The following is a 17,024-nucleotide window of genomic DNA, read 5'->3' as shown; positions in this document are numbered from 1 at the left end:
AAGAAAAACCAGAAGAAGAAAAACTAGAAGTTAAATTAAAACCGGTCGGGCGATTAGAAAAACCAGAGGAAGAGAAACCAGAAGAAGTAACTTTAAAACCTGTAAAACGGCTTCCTAAGGAAGAAGACAAAAAGGAAGAAGTTACTTTGAAACCAATAAAGAAAGAGAAGCCAGAAGAAGAAAAACCAGAAGTTAAATTAAAACCGGTCAGGCGAATAGAAAAACCAGAGAAAGAGAAACCTGAAGAAGTAATCTTGAAACCGGTCAAACGTCTTCCTAAGGAAGAAGAAACAAAGGAAGAGGTAACTCTGAAACCAATAAAGAAAGAAGAACCGGAAGAAGAGAAACCAGAAGTCAAACTGAAACCTATCAAGCGATTAGAAAAACCAGAGGAAGAGAAACCTGAAGAAGTAATCTTGAAACCGGTTCCTAAGGTCGTGCCTGAAAAGGTCGAAGAACAACCTGAGGAAGAGAAACCCGAAACTTCCATATTCCCATGGCGCCGTGGCAAGAAGTCAAAGAAGGTCGTCGATTTCCGAGAAGAGGTTACAGTTGTACCGATAGATCAGGAGAAAGTGATTTCGGAGCACGTAGAAGAAACAACAGTTGCGGAACAAAAAGTGGAGGCTGAAGTAACTCAAGTTGAAATTAAAGAGATGGTCGAAGAAAAGCCTGAGGAGAAGCCAGCACTTCCTTTGCGAAGACCAAAAGAAATTGTGGAAAAGAAGGTTGTGGTCGAAGAGGTAGTAGTACAACCTGAAGTAGTACGCGAGAAAGATAAAGTAGTCGAAGAGGTGACAGAAACATCTGAAGTGTCTTGGAGAAAGAAACGAAAACCGAAGAAACCAGAAGAAGAGAAGGAAGTAATTCAACTGAAACCAATCGAGAAACTTGAAGAAGTTGTAGAAAAAGTTGAAGAAAAAGTGACTGTTCGAAAGGTAGTACAGAAGGAGGAAAAGCCGGAAGAAGTGGTCCTTAAGCCTGTTAAGAGAGAAAAGCCTGAGGAGAAGGCTCGAAAAGAAGAAGTACCCGAACTGAAACCAGTCCAATTAGAAGAAAAACCAGAAAAGCCTGAAGAAGTCGAACAAACCGTCCTCGAAATGCCAAGAAGAAAGCCTAAAAGGAAAGAGGAACTGGTACCTGTTCCAGTTCCAGTGGACGAAGAAGTCGTCGACGAGACGGTGATTTCCACTCAAGACATTCAAGTAACCAAACAAGTCGAGGTCAAGAAGCAGATTGAACAAGAAGAGGTTGTCGAAGACCGTAAGAGAAAACGCAGACAGCGTACTCAGGTCGACATATCCATCACTGACAAAGACAAGAAAATCGCTCCAAGGTTCATCCAGAAACTTCAACCAGTCATTGCAGAACTTGAAACCACTGCGAAATTCACTTGCACGGTATTTGGCAATCCATTCCCTGAAGTAACCTGGTACAGAAACGAACAGGAACTTCACGCCAGCGAGAAGTATATTATGACGATCTACGAAACGACAGCAACGTTGGAAATAACGAAAGTGAAGGAAGAGGACGCTGGCATGTATTCTTGCAGGGCGTCGAATCCTGCTGGAGTAGCTACATCCACCGTGAATCTCGTGATATTCGGTACTGAACACAAACTATGCGTCCGTGATGTCTGTGTGATTGTCTTTCGGGCATTTTTAAACTGAATTTTTATGAATTAAGGAAACGCTTGAAGTTTGTTTTGCTTTAATGTGCTTTTCTTTAGAGTTTATGTTTAGGTCCAAGTGGCTGGTTATAGAAGGTGTTCTGCTTGAGGGACTACTGAAATTATTAGTGATTCCTAATAATGTTTAGAGGGACATTACACAGTGGGTGTGAATCATGTACTTCTAAGTAGCATTGTAGAGTCAGAGAGAATAAGTAATGACCTGTATTAGTCAAAGATGTTCAATATAATGCAATACGTGTTAAATGAGTTAATTTTAATAGAGGGGGAATGTTCTGATGACTATGTTCTGATAACTACATAGTATTTATTTATGTAAAAGTATTGCATTCATTTTTAGAATGACCTTTGCTAATACATGGTAATTCTTTCCACTTTTCTCAAATTACAATACTATATAAAGAAACTATGTGATTGCGTTCGAAAATGATGACAGCTCAAATCAAGTTTCTATTTTTGTAACTGAATCACTAAAAATTTCAAAACAAGACACCCTGTATAAACTGCTCAGTAACATAAGTAGCACTATTTTAGAGTGTCTTAGGGGAGGGCAATAATTAACTACTGGTAATTTTTAAGACAAAATTTTTAGAATGTGTAGTTTTGTGTAATTGTGAATGTTAATTTCATGGTATAATATTTAATTAACATGAACGATTTTTTTAGCCATTTTAGAAACAAAATAATAGATTCGAAAAATTCACACCATTACATAAACAAAATTTCGATCAAAAAATTTCACTTTTGTGAAAGTTACTATCAAAAAGAAAAATGTGATCGAATATTCATTTATTTTTAAATAGTATAATTAGAGCTTTAGAAAAATTTGTTACTGAAAAGTGAATCTCAAATTATCTGAAAGACATTTATTTGTTTTTACTTTTGTACTTTTAAAATAAGCACAGAAAATTACATCAAAGTACAAGTTCTCAAAATTTTACCTTCAGAACTACAAGTAGTTGATTTTCCCATGAATGTTACTACTATTACTGGATCAAATTTGAGATGAAGTTCCTTCGTTTAAAAGCGAACTTATAAATTTTGCGTGTAAGTTTTAAACGAAGAAACTCCTGTCTGCTGTCAAATATGACCCAATAATAATAGCAAAACTTTCAAGTAACCGCAACATCTTAATAAACAGGACCCAGGCTCTTGCTCTTGCAGTGTGCGATCCAGCAAAACATTTTCGCATGAAACTTCCTGATTTTTCATCTCGAAATCGCCTTTATCGCGAGTCTAACATTCCGTTTCTTTTCTCAGAAAAAGAAGAGGAGGGCGTAGCGCCCCATTTCCCGAAACCCATCAAACCATTGATGGTCGAGGAGCACAAGCCTGCTCTGCTGGAGTGCGTGGTCACGGGAACTCCCGTGCCCGAAGTGAAATGGTATCGCGGCGAGCAAGAACTGAAACCGAAGAAAGGTAGAGAGATGACCTTCAATCCCGAAACTGGAGAGGCGAAGCTGCACATACTGGAGCCAACACCTGAAGACGAGACCATTTATCGCGTCCGTGCTGTCAACAAATTCGGTCGTGCCGAGTGCAGGGCGAATCTCGTGATCAGTAACATAGTCAAGGTCAGCAAGCCAGAGATCCTGAGAGCGCCGAAGATCACCAGACCTCTGCCAGCTCTGGTAGCCGAGATGGGAAAGCCTCTGACACTGTCTGCTGACTTCAAGAGCAAACCAACACCCGAAGTGAAATGGTTCCGCAACGGAACCGAAGTCGTACCATCGGACAAACGTGTAATCAACATCTACGAATCCACAGCCGAGTTGTTCATCCCCGAGGTGACGAAGAAGGATGGCGGAAAGTATGAGGTCAGGGTTCAGAACCCAGCTGGCGAGGCTAGAAGCTCCGGTTCTGTTACTGTCAGAGAACGTTCTGATAAGACTGACGAGGTTAAAGCACCGAGATTCATCGAGCCCATACAACCACAGATAGTTGCTGAAGGAGAGGTCGTGATCATGGAGGCGCAGGTCGAGTCCTATCCGACTGCCTCCTTTCAGTGGTTCCACGAGACTCGACCTCTGGAGGTAATTAAGTTTGAGGTTCTTTGTTTATTAAAATATTGATACGTTCCTCGATTATTGCTGGGAAATAGGGGTTGACAATTTCTGCAATGATCAGAGTTCATGCGACGATCAAAGGAACTACGTATTAGGGGGACCAGAAAGTAATGTCGCTTCTGCGAATGCAAATACTTGTTTATTATTTACCAGCTCACCGTGTACCAATCAATTTTTATTGATCAGGTATTGAAAATTTGCACACTAAATGGCAGAAGGTTATTGATAACGAGGACAATTACATAATTGATTAAAAATAAAAACATATTATAAATTTATTTGTTTCAATTTAATGTAAAAGAAACGACATTACTTTCTGGCCCCCCTGATATAATTAGGCTCCCTTATACAATATACTTTTTCTAGCTACAAATGACCATGATCATTTGTTAAAAATAAATACTGTAACTTCATTTATTACTGAATGAGCAGCCTTTTGTTTTCTAAGTCGTTGAAATGAATGTGGATCTCTATAATCAAAATTCTACCAAAGTTATGGTTACTGTAAAAGTTACTGTATACATCAATTGCACTTTTCTTGCAGTCGACACCACAAGTGAGGATCGTGACGCAAGAGAACCGTTCCATCCTGATGATAAAGGAAATCAAACCCGAATTCGCTGGCACCTACACCTGCCGCGCGGAGAACGTTGGCGGATCGGTCACCTGTACGGCAACCATAAATCTGTTGGAAACACAGTGGGAGGAGACCGTGGAGTTGGTTTCACCTACATTCGTGAAGAGATTATCCCCCGTCAGGGTCATGGACGGTGAAAGCGCGAATCTAACCTGCGTGGTACATGGAAAACCCACGCCTAGGGTGGAATGGTACCACGATAATAAACCGATCAAAGAGGGCAAAGAAATTACCATTTTACAGGACACTGAAGGTGTCTGTAGTTTAGCCATTACCGAGGTGTTCCCTGAGGACGCAGGTGACTACACTTGTCGTGCCGTGAATCCTGTTGGTGAAGCTGTTTGCACGTCGTCGCTCATCGTGGAAGGTAAAGATACAAGTTTTATACATTTACTAAATTCGATACTACAAATTATAAGAAAATGATCGATACAGAGTTTGCCAGTTAGAGTCCATCGACACCAGGTTTGACAAACAGCAATATTGCAATATACATTCTTTGCCTGGTTTGAATGCTGGAGCTTGGATATTGATAGAATTAATGAAATTTAATTAAAGTCGTGTTAAGTTTGTCATTTCCATGAGACTCGATAAATTCCAGTTTTCAACCTGGGTTTTCACACGTATTTAATTTTCAGCATACGAATACGTTCCGGATTCGGAAATTGCGTCCTCGATCGTCGCGACGTCTCTAACTACAGGGCAAAGTGGCTCGGAAGAAGATCTCTTATCTCCCAAGGTATGCAAAAAATGTTTTACACAAAACATATATCACTTGTGTACTCTATATCAAAGATTATGTTTAAATTATAATATGCTGAAGACCGTATAAACATAGAGGAAGTTTAAGGGGCTTGGAATATCATAAAATGAAAAAAATCACTTTTAAAAAAAAATTTTTTTTTTTAGTAAAATTTAAGCGATTCTGAACAATTCTACGCAAAGAAAATTGAATTTGGAGCACTAAGACAGGTAAAAAATATTTGTTGAAAAAAAAATAGAATTTCTTTTTATAAAATTTCTTTTTTTCTCACGAGAAAAGTTCGACGACAAGAACTTAGTAAAAAGAACGTAATAAAATATAAGGAAATACAACTGACAACTTTCTCGAAGAGAAAACAACGACAGTCAAATTTGCAGAACACCGGAGACGCGGTTACCTTGGTTACAGCCATAGGGTATTGTTTTCTAGGGTAAAGAAGACAGTAAATTTCCGAAAAAGCGGTGTTTTAATCGATTGTGATAAAATTAAATACAATTTGATAACATTTCTATCGATAATCGAACGGGAAATAGAAATTTTTAGTCTTTTGCGTCTCCTGAAAACCTAGGTTTTTGATACAAAGGTACACTTTTCTCAGAAACGGTTACGCCGATATGAACCAAGTTTTGTACATGTGTTTTCAGATAGTTGGGCCTAATTTACACCGAGGATTTTTTTGAAATTCCAAATAGTTAATTTTTTAAAAATGTGTAAATTTGAAAAAAAAATGTATAGGTCTGCGCGGCGATAACTTTTTTTTAATCAAAATATTGAAAACATCCTCGGTGTAAATTAGGCTGAACTATCAAAAAACATGTGTAAAAAATTTGTTTCTGAGAAAAGTGTACCTTTATACCAAAAACCTAGGTTTTCAGGAGACTCAAGAAACTAAAAATTTGTATGTCCCGCTCGATTATCGATATAAATGTTATCTAATCGTATTTCTTTTTATCAAAATCGATTAAAACACTGCCTTTTTGATAATTTACCGTCTTCTTTACCCTGAAAAACAATACTCTATGGTTGTAACCAAAGTAACCACGTCTCCGGTCTTCCGCAAAGTTGACTGTCGTTATTTTCTCTTCGAGAAAGTTGTCAGTTGTATTTCCTTATATTTTTTACAGTTTGATCGCGTTCGTTTTACTAAGTTCGTGTCGTCGAACTTTAATTGTGAGAAAAAAAGAAATTTTCTGAAAAAAATTTTTTTTACCACTTTTAGTGCTCCAAATTCAATTTTCTTTGCGTTGAATTGTTCAGAATTTTTGTTAAGTGATTTCTTTTCACTTTTGATGTTCCAAACCCCTTAAGTCGTCGTTTTCTTGGCTTAGAAATACTTTAGAAATATAGATCGATTAAAACGAAGTTCTCATTAAGAACAACAATCTTCTATGATGTTTAAGATATGTTTTAAAGTTTCAGAGGTAAAAATTCTTTTTTTAAACGAGTTCTTCTTAAAATTATAGAGAACTGCCACATTCGAGGGTCTGTATTTTTTAAATAATTTCAAAATCAGGAAAATGATGACATAAACCTTTCCTATTTCTCCATGGACTACAACATATTTTAATCTGAACAAAATTTTTTATATGTATGACCCGTTGGATGCTTTTTCTAATATTTGTACATTTTTCAGGAAACACCTCTGTTCGACACAGATACGGAAGAATCCGCGCCGGAGATAATTAAGAAACTTCCTCAGTTAATTCCTATTAAAGATGGAGAATTAACCAGGTACAAAGATTCCTTAGAATATATAGATACATGTTACGTACATTTTTTTTTTTTTTTTTTTTTTTTTTTTTTGAAAATTGCTCTTTCCTGATGTATTCTATGTAAATTTTCAAACAGTGTTTCTTTCTACTTAAGAGTTTTATTCGAATAATAGATAACGGATAAATTCGACACATAAATATTAATTCGTAAAGTTCATTCGATTCAATATAAATATTTGATTCTATAACCCGAAATCTAACTTTTATTTAAAGAGTGCGAGTGATTTTTCCTTTCTGTGAGCTCTTCCTTGTTCAGCTGTAAGATTGAACGCTATTTCTTAACGAAAACAATAGAAGACATTTAAAATACGTCACGTACAACGGTTTTTTTTAACCCAGACTGGAAGTGAAGGTCAGAGGGAAACCGAAACCAGAAGGAAAGTGGTACAAGCAGGGCACAGAAATCGTGCCATCCCAAGAGTTCCAGGTCGAGGAGTTCGAGGATGGCACATCCGTATTGACAATCGCCGAAACTTACCCCGACGACACCGGCGAGATTGTGTTCGAAGCGCATAATCCGCTCGGCGTATCGACCACGACGACTTACCTGTCGGTAGAAGGTAATGACCCCTTCACAGAGGCCAATGTAAAATTTCTAAAACCTGGTGGAAGCTTCGCTAATCTGCTTGATACGAGTTCTTTTCAGCTGCGCTCTTCGATTGGAATCATCATCGAGAATCTCCTAATATATCCCGTACCTTCCATTTACGATATCAAACTCACACTGAACACTCACATCCTTCACCTACACTTTTTTTATATTCTTTTCTCCGACATTCCGCTAACTCGTTGGGCCCTTTGAGTTCCATCCGTTTGACCCTCGAATAGCTGTAGCAGGCTGCAGAGTGTTTCAGGGAAATAGAAAATGAAAATGAAATATATAGGCACAAAATATATAATAATAATAAGTAATAACATATTATACATTACATAAGCGTAATATAATGTAATAATACATTATATATTATTATTATATATGGTATATTATAATATGTATAATATGTTAAATGAATAATAATACATAAGAGAATGATTACTGTGGAGATATTTATAAAATCTACTGAGCTATTGCATGTCAAATCGGACACTTTTTGGAAGTAATTATATTTGGTTGTATATTTCAACGTATTTCAAGGAATTTTCTAAAATTTTAGTAATTATTGGCTACAGCTGTTTGAAAAATCCACTATAGTACAAATTTCAATGCACAAATTGGAAAAGGATCCAAATGATGTAATACAAACTCGAAATTTTCAACATATATTTATTTTCAAACCGCTGGTTATTTAGAACTAAATTTTCTCTTTTCACTTCGTTCTCAGAAATTCCCTATTTGTAAGGAATACCTTCCAAACAATTTAAACTCCATTATAAATCATTGATATTGTGTTCTGAATATCATTAGCAATGCAATGCTACTTATCTCGGAGCCTCCCACGTCACTATTCAAAGGTTGAAGTACAAGTAAGCGCTCTAATCTGAAACAAATGCTTAAACATACGCCCCTGCGGCGTCGCTGTAGAGATGGAACTGAAAGGGTCGAAAGTCAGGGCAGGTATCTAATCTTCCTCTGTCGATCAGGAATCCTCGGAACGAAGGAGTACAGGAAGCCATCGTGGGTCACCCAGATGGAGGAAATGCAAGAAGCTCTAAGAGGTAAGAGCCAGTCTGATGGAATCGAGTGCATGCTGAGTGAAGCAGAGTGCAGTTTTTCGACGGACAGTCTCGACGATCGCGCCATCAGAGACGAGAGTTCCCAGAGAGACAGCTCGACGATGATCAGCGAGTTCTCGTCGACCAGGACGCTGATGAACATCGACGACGAAGGTAGGAGGTGCTTCGAGGAGGAGGAAGAAACTACCCCCAAGGGATTCTTCCTCTCCAGAAGATACTCGGACTCCATGGAAGTCGAACAGGAGATAAACGCCACTGAATACTCCTGGGAGATGAACGTGTCCAACAAAAGAGACACTTTCGACTGGAAAGAACCGTCCGAGGAAAGTATCGAATGCCTATCCAAAGTGAAAGAATCTCGAGCTGCAACTGTAATTAATCGCAAGGGAACGAGTGGAAGAATGACTTCTAGAAAATTAGGCAACACGACGAGGAAGATATTTGAGACTTCGGAAGAGAAAAATGTGGCGAAGAAAAAAGTAGAAATTAAATCAGTTTCGAGTACAGTGTCCGTGAGGATGAAACAAGACTCAATTAAGAGTACCACGAACAAGTCACTGATCACCCAGAATACGAAGCAGCCATCGAAGAGTCCAGTGTTGGGGAAATCAGCTTCACGTTCGCCAATTAGGCCAATAAGGAGCGTCACTGACTCGGACGCAAGCGTGACTTCTAGGTCCCCGTCTCCTATTCGAGCAAAATACGCAAAGATGGCAAACGCCTACGCGAGTGAGAAGCAGAGAAGTTCCAAGGTTAGATCAGAGAAATCTAAACACGTAACAGCCACGACGAAACTAATTAAAGGAAGCAAACCGAAAGAAGAATCGTTTACTGCTGGTGGAATAACCGATAACGTTACCAGCGAAGTAAAGGAGAACGTCGCAGCTGTCATGACGGATGAAAACATGACGGAGATGCTGAGGGATCGAAGAAAGATGAAAATTGTGTTGGACTTTGACGAATTTCCACCGCCAAGGTCGGAGAAGAAGGCCCAACGCATGCACACCGACTTCTTGAACGTTCCGGAGCCAGGATTCTATTTGTCACCCATCGAGGAGAACAGCGAGGCCTCCACCGGAAGTGGCCAGAGCAAAATCGTCCCAGAAAACAGTGGAAAAGCAATGGAAACCACTCTGGAATACGATCATGCGAGAAAGTATCACACTTATCCGAAGTCTAGAATTCCCGTGGCGAGGTGGACGAAAGAACGTCGCTTTGGGAAGTTGATGGATCCGAAAATGTACCCATTGGAACCGAGGGAAATCGATCTGGAGGCTTTCCAACAGCTACACACGGCGGACAGTCAGGAGGAACTGCAAGAATTTTTGTTATTGGAAAGTCAGTGTAGTGGAAACTTCGGATTGGCTGGAAATATGTCGGCATCCGAAGTATCTTGCAGCGAACATCACAGCGAGGATGAAAGAGGCACCATGTCAGGTATCGTTTAACAGCTTGCTGTGTTACTAACAGTCTAATTATTTGTTTTTGTTTTTTTTTATTTTACATTATTATTCTGCACGAATTTGGTTGTTCTGCGTTACGTGTGTTTTGTTTTTATTTCGGCTAATCAGATTATTGACATCGGGGTCACGCGAGTCGCACAATCACCAACCAGGACATCAGGTAAATTGTTTGTTTGAAATCTTTTACGACAATTCTGTTGTTTTTTATTCAATTTGCCACGTTTCTGTTTCAGCCACGCAATCTGTACCACGATTCATTCAAGAGATAACAGACATTTATACGAGGGAAGGTGATAGCGCGGTGTTCGAGTGCTCTTATTCCGGCAATCCTGCTCCAGGTATAACAGGCATCTTAATTTTAAGGTTTCGTAAAATTAATTTGTGTAAATTAGCGGTATTTGGTGGAATTTAAATTCGCCTGTTTCTCAATGCGAAAAAAATTTTAAATATAAATTAAGTACACGTACTGCCACATTTAAAGATGGATCAAAGATAGAGTAATAAATAATACATTTTCTCGCTTAATATTATTACATGGACATAGTTTCGAATTCTCAAGTTATTCACGTTTTCTTCAAATAACTATTTATTTATCATTTTATGTGAGTGAAAATAAACTCTTTCGATAAGTAAAATAACATAAGAATGAAGATGCAATAGTAATTCTTAGAAATTGCAGCCACAACTGAAGTATAGTAAATATAATACAAAAATTAATAAGAAATTGCCACCTTGGTCTAAATATTTTGTAAAAAAGACATTACTATTAATATTTGTAGTAAATCTTGTATACTTTTTTTTTTAAATGAGGAAGACGTCATAACTATATTTTTTTGAACGTACAGACGTTGTATGGTACAAGAATGACAAGATGATCATGAACACGAAGAACGTGAAAGTGCGTATCGACGATGTGGAGATGAAAACGGCGCTGGTGATCAAGCACGCGACCGAGGAAGACGACGCCACGTATGTTTGCAAAGCCACCAGCGAAATAGGTTTGGTAACCACGAAGGCCAGACTGCACGTAACAGGTAAATTCATTAACAAAATTATCTTACAAATTGAATCTTGTCCAGAGACTTCATGAAAGCTAATCTGACTGATAGTACTCACTCTAGTCAAACACAGTTTATTAAACAATACTGCAGTATATGGTTATTAAATTTTGTATTTTATATTTTGAATCATGGAAGAAATTAATTATTTATGATGGAGACATAGTTTTGTTTCTGAAAAATAAATTCCTTTAAAATAAATTCTAACCATTGTTTCTTTTATTTTCATTCTAATTAATCAACAGAGCATTGCATATCATGTTATCGTTTTCATAACATAACGTAATATTGCTCGAAAGAAGGAGTTAAACAACGAAATAATGTGTATCCACAGACATAACGGGCGATAGAACGTTCCTAGATGAAGAGGAGATCGTCGACGAAGAGATAATAGAAGTCAAGCCAAAGAAAAAGCCAGAGGAAGAGAAGCCACACAAGAAGAAGAAACCAGAGTTGAAGAAGGCCAAGGAAACGAAAGAGAAGGTGAAAACCGAGCGCGTCAAGATCGACAAGAAGGAAGTGCGCAAGGAGAAGTTGACCCCTAAAGAACAGCCAGAGGAAAAGTTAGTAAATTCATCATCTACTTGACTCATTCACTGCCAACTACGAGATGTCTCATAGTTCAAATTTCTTGCAATTACTCAAGAGATAAGTTTATAGCCTTTTGAATCACGAATTATTGCAAAAGAAGATCGTAAATTTTCTTTTTAAAACAACAAATTTAATATCACTTTTTATTATCAAAATAGTAACCTATATTATACATCTGTATTAAATCTTGGCGCTCAAGGCAAAATATTTTTAATTTGCCTGGCAGTGAATGGGTTAAAGAAGTACTCCACTCACAAAATTTATTTTTCCCCCAAATAAAAAAATATCCCCTTACGTTTCTTCTCCATTATTCTCAAACCTATTTTTACAGGAAAATCGTCGATGTCGAGGAGACTCAAATACTCGAGTCGACAGAAATCATCGAAGAAAAACCTACAGAGGTCAGTAGCAAACACCGTTCATCTTTGTTTCTAAATCTCTATGAGAATACTATTAGATCCCCACTCGATATAAACACAAATACTCGTGAATAACGCAGGTGTCTCGAGCAAAGAAGGTGGTACCGATCCAGGAACCAGTGATGACCGAGGCAACCGCATCTCTGAAGAAGATCGACGATCAGAAGACTCGAGAATTGCCTTCAAGAACCGAGGAACGTGCGAAACGTGTGGTGCAAGAGCGCGAAGGGGTAGTCGTCGTCTCGGAAGTAACCACCGAGGACCTAGCGCCAGACTTCGTGGTGGAGTCAGTGATCGACCGTGCTCAGGTAACCTCGGAGATCTTGCAGACGGTCTCCGTGTCGGAGGTGCACACGGAATCTAGTGTCCAGGAGATCAGGCGAATGGAAACGAAGCAGAGGAAGGCGAAGAAAACGGTGGTGACCGAAGAGGAGATGCTGGAAGAGAGACCTAGGGAGGCGATCACCGAGGAGAAGCCCAAGAAAAAGAAGAAGGCGGACAGGAAGGTGCGCGAGGAGGTAACCATCGAGGAAATCGTGGAGAGACAGAGGGAAAACATCGCGCGAGAGGTCGAAGAGATCATGGAGATGCTCCACGCGAAAGAATTCGGGCCTGGCGAAGCTCCTCTTCGGGAACTAGCTACCATTGGTTTTCTGGTGCGGCAAGGTGTCTCCGTAAACGAGATCAACGAGAGCCTCTACAGAACAGACAACTTCCCAGCGCTGCGAACACCCGAGGCTCAGAACGCTTTGGTGCAGCTGGTGGAGAGGGAGGGTCATGGTCCTCTCATCACCCAAGTTCTCACGGAGGAAACCACCACCGACGAAAGCATCGTGGCTGCCACCGTTGGTTTCCGCGCCTTCATGAAAATGATCGAGCTTCAACACGTCACCGTGGAGGAGGTGCTCACCCACTTCGCTCCCGAAGACTTCCGACCGCGTGCTTGGGAGGTTACAGAGGCCACGGAAGTAAGGAATATATTCGATTTTAGTAGTACCTCACCATGTTTTATCTTACGTGATGTCTTCTTTGGATGCATCAGGTGTATGCATAAGTTTTGTAGGTTTTTCTATTGAATTACTTTATTAACCCTTTGCGCTACCAGCAATTGGGCTATATGCAGGTAGTCAACTTCTAGTCCATGTTTCTTAGATTTCTAAGTTCTGGAATGGTCGCAAACAACTCTTTGCAGTTTGTTAAATTATACGATTTTTTTTTTTTTTAGAATTTTATAGTTTTATTATCCAAACATAATCATATAGAAATAATAATAGTTTAATGGAATTATTGTCTTTCATCTGATTACACTGTCCAACAAATTTAAACTTTTTTTAAATTCCGCGATATCCACTCGGTGATTCTTATAGGGTTCCTCGTCCTAAATACGAATCTGAAAGTAAAATTGCTCCATCACCCTTAGTTTTCGAGAAATTCGCGATGTTGTAAATACGGTTGATTTTGAGAGAAAACGTAATACTACTTGAAATCTACGAACGCTAGAAAGTTCTATTTAGTCTTAAAAGATAGAGGAGTGTTTTCTAAATATGAAGACATATTCCTTTAGAATTATCTGATCTTTTGAATGCCTGTAAATGAACACCGAAGTTCAAAAAGTTGGCGACGCGAGTACTTTTTACGAAATACTTTTGTATTTTTATGAAAAGTTATTCGTCTAGGTCGAATTTACTATACATTATAAGATTTTGCAAACATTTCTGAAGAGAAAACCACCAGCGGTAAATGTTGGAACGTTTTCTAGTTCGTACAGATCCAGAAAATATTAATTTAGAACGCACGAATTCTGTTTGCCGGCGCGCAGGCTTCGCTCGCTTTATATCGGTGAATCAGGGCCATCGTCATGCGTTCTGCACAATCGTCGCCACGTGCTTGAATAATAACCATCAAATTCTCGTAACCTCGTTAAAATTCGCCCCACATTGACGAATAGAAAACCATTTTAAAGCTTAATGTTTCTACTTTTCGATACTTTAATCTTTTGTTATTTAAGTTAGTGTTTGAGGGGTAAACTCTGCTCCAAAGAGAGGGTTTTTTTATAGGTAGCAGTTTCCATTAAAAATTAACAACAAAATATACAATTATAGATTGAATTAATTGTTAAATAATTCAATTTAGATTTAAATAAAGTTTGCTCAATACCAAATTAGCAAAAGTCGAATAATTGAAGATACAAAAACGGGAAATTAATGATTAAAATTTAAACAGTGGACAATTGTCTCCGTTTTGTTGAGTTGCAGTATAAATGAAATATTAAAAATGAAGAATTACTTATCTGGAACATGTTAATGTAATACAAAAACCGATAGCGCGTGGCACCGATTAGGCGAATCCCGTAGCGACGGCCCTGACTGACCGAAACATAGCGGGCAATGACTGTGCAGCGGCAAAACACCGTTCATGCGTTCCGAGTTGACGTTTTGTCAAACCGTATGGATTAGAAACCGTTCCAACATTTGCCGCGGGTGATTTTCTCTTCAGAAATGTTTGCAGAATCCGATAACGTAGTGTAAAATCGACCTAGGTAAATAACTCTTCATTAAAATACAAAAGTATTTCAAATACAAAATTGTAAATACAAAAATTTACAGGCATTCAAAGGAGCAGATAATTCTAAAGGAATATGTCTTCATATTCAGAAAACACTCCTCTATCTTTTAAGACTAAATAGAACTTTCTAGCGTTTGTAGTTTTCAAGTAATACTACGTTTTCTCTAAAAATCGACCGTTTTTACAAAATCTCGTATTTCTCGAAAACTAAGGGTGATGGAGCAATTTCACTTTCAGATTCGTATTTAGGACGAGGAACCGTATAAGAATCACCTAGTAGATATCGCGGAAAAAAAATCGTGTTGGACAGTGTTATTTATATGAAGTTGTTTGAAACAAATAATGGAAAACGAACGTATTTTTGAACGCTATTGCTTAAGTATATTGATCTTATAACTAATTGAATTTAGACACCCATCGCTTATTAAAATTTAATGATAAATTGTGGACAGTCACACTGGCCGTAGGAGTAGAACGTCTTCAAGTACATACCTGGGCAGTACAGGTAGCCTTAGAAGTGCAAAAGGTTGACCAAATGTAATCTTCACTTTTTAAATTAAAAACGAGTTTATGTCAGCGACGATCTGTTACTTGTTTGGATGCAGGTTGACGTTGACCAGTCAATATCAAAAACACTTGCTCGTTAGTTCATAAATAACGATATATTGCTTTTTAGTACCGTTCCGACATTCTAATTTTTTCATTTTGAAAACTTAACTTAATGTAGCTGATGGACATAACTCAAAGTTTATCGAATTCCTGGCTACTCGACTAGCAACGCGTGCACATTCTAAGAATTATTTTCTCCAGGTTGAAACGGAAGAACGCGTTACGGAACGAGTGGATATCGTCCGCAAAACGGAGGTCCATTTCATGGGTAAGTCGAGACTGCGTGATGTGAGGTTTGAAATAATAAAAAAAGACACGAAATCATTAAAGATCTTCGGACTTGCAACGTCACGAAACCGTTGCACTTTTCTCCTAGACTTTAAAGATCGTATACTTTGGTGTGTGCTTGCGTGGCTGCCTATAAATACAGTTTGTACATTTTCCGTTTTCTTTTCATATTTTTTTCTCTTTTTTTTGTAAATATTTCGCGGCTTCACAGCTAGATGTAAGCTCGACTAAGCATGCATTTTTTTTCTTGTACATACATATAACCGTACGCGAGGAAACTCTCGTTTACTTCGCTACTATTGTACGTTGTACCATTGTACATTTGATTTTGTCGAATAAAAACTTTCTTCTCGCAACGTGCCATAATAACCCTGTGTGTTTTTTGTCTTCGTCTAATTCCCCGTTCCCAGTACTCCCACGAAAGCAAAAGATTTTCTGATTGCAGAGAGGAGGGACGAAAGAAAAGCTGTCCGCACACAGGATATTCGAGACATTAAAGGTTTGAAGCAACGAGTTTCAGTGCATGAGATACACAATCGTATAATTGGCCATTCGATTAACGAATGGAGAGCAGCATTAATAATCTTTCTTATCATATATTCGAGAAACGCTTCAGTGTCCGGGCAGTCGACGCCACATCGAGATATCCTGGCATCTTTACATTTCATTCCTGTTTTATTTAGTCGCCTTGCATTTCAAGGCTCAACATTCCAATATATGTACCAAGTACTTTTTTCTACCTTTTATTTATACAAACTTTAGATGTACTTCTTATAGACACTTCAACTTAAGTAAGAAGACTTTAATCGTGGTGATTTATAAAAAAGGATCAAGGAATGTAAGGATATTATTTCGAAATTCTTAGGCATGACGATTCGATATAGGTTCACGAATTAATCGTATTAGATTGATATACTACATTCCAGTAACATTTCTTTTAATATTTTAGTCTCCTACGTTCTTCTATCCTTTTATTAGATCGCTTTGCCTATAGAATGTTTACAAACCGAATGTGGTAATTCTGAACGGATACCAAATTTTTCATTCATCGTACCGAATCAAATTTCGAGCTTCTAGATCATTCTAATTTCTTAACGAAAAATCATCTCGCGTTCAGCTCGCTTAGACTGACTAATAGTACAAGTAAATAGCATAGGAATGAAACAAATACATGTAATGTATGTGCGTATCGATCATACGATACGGTCTCTACGTAATGATTTTATTTTATTATTCTTTCAGATGCATGAAGCTTTACTTGATCGAATAATAGCAGTAAAATTTGTCTGCTTAAGCCGCTATGCTTTCCACGCGCCGTATCCCTTCACTATAACATCTCCTATCCATAGTTTAATCGGCCCTGTTAATCACTTTCCGATCCAGCACCAAAACTCAACACTTCGCGTTGCGAGCTTCGCGCTGCTAATGC

General features: G+C 38.3%; 1 pseudogene; it reads left to right on the top strand.

The window, feature by feature from the left end:
* Positions 1-17,024, top strand: part of LOC128873013 (titin-like) — a 145,364-nt pseudogene that overhangs the window by 91,357 nt on the left and 36,983 nt on the right.

This window comes from Hylaeus volcanicus, chromosome 2 (genome assembly GCF_026283585.1).
Source record: "Hylaeus volcanicus isolate JK05 chromosome 2, UHH_iyHylVolc1.0_haploid, whole genome shotgun sequence".
Classification (NCBI taxonomy): domain Eukaryota; kingdom Metazoa; phylum Arthropoda; class Insecta; order Hymenoptera; family Colletidae; genus Hylaeus; species Hylaeus volcanicus.
Note: the sequence above shows the minus strand (reverse complement) of the source record. Positions and strands in the feature narration are given on the sequence as shown.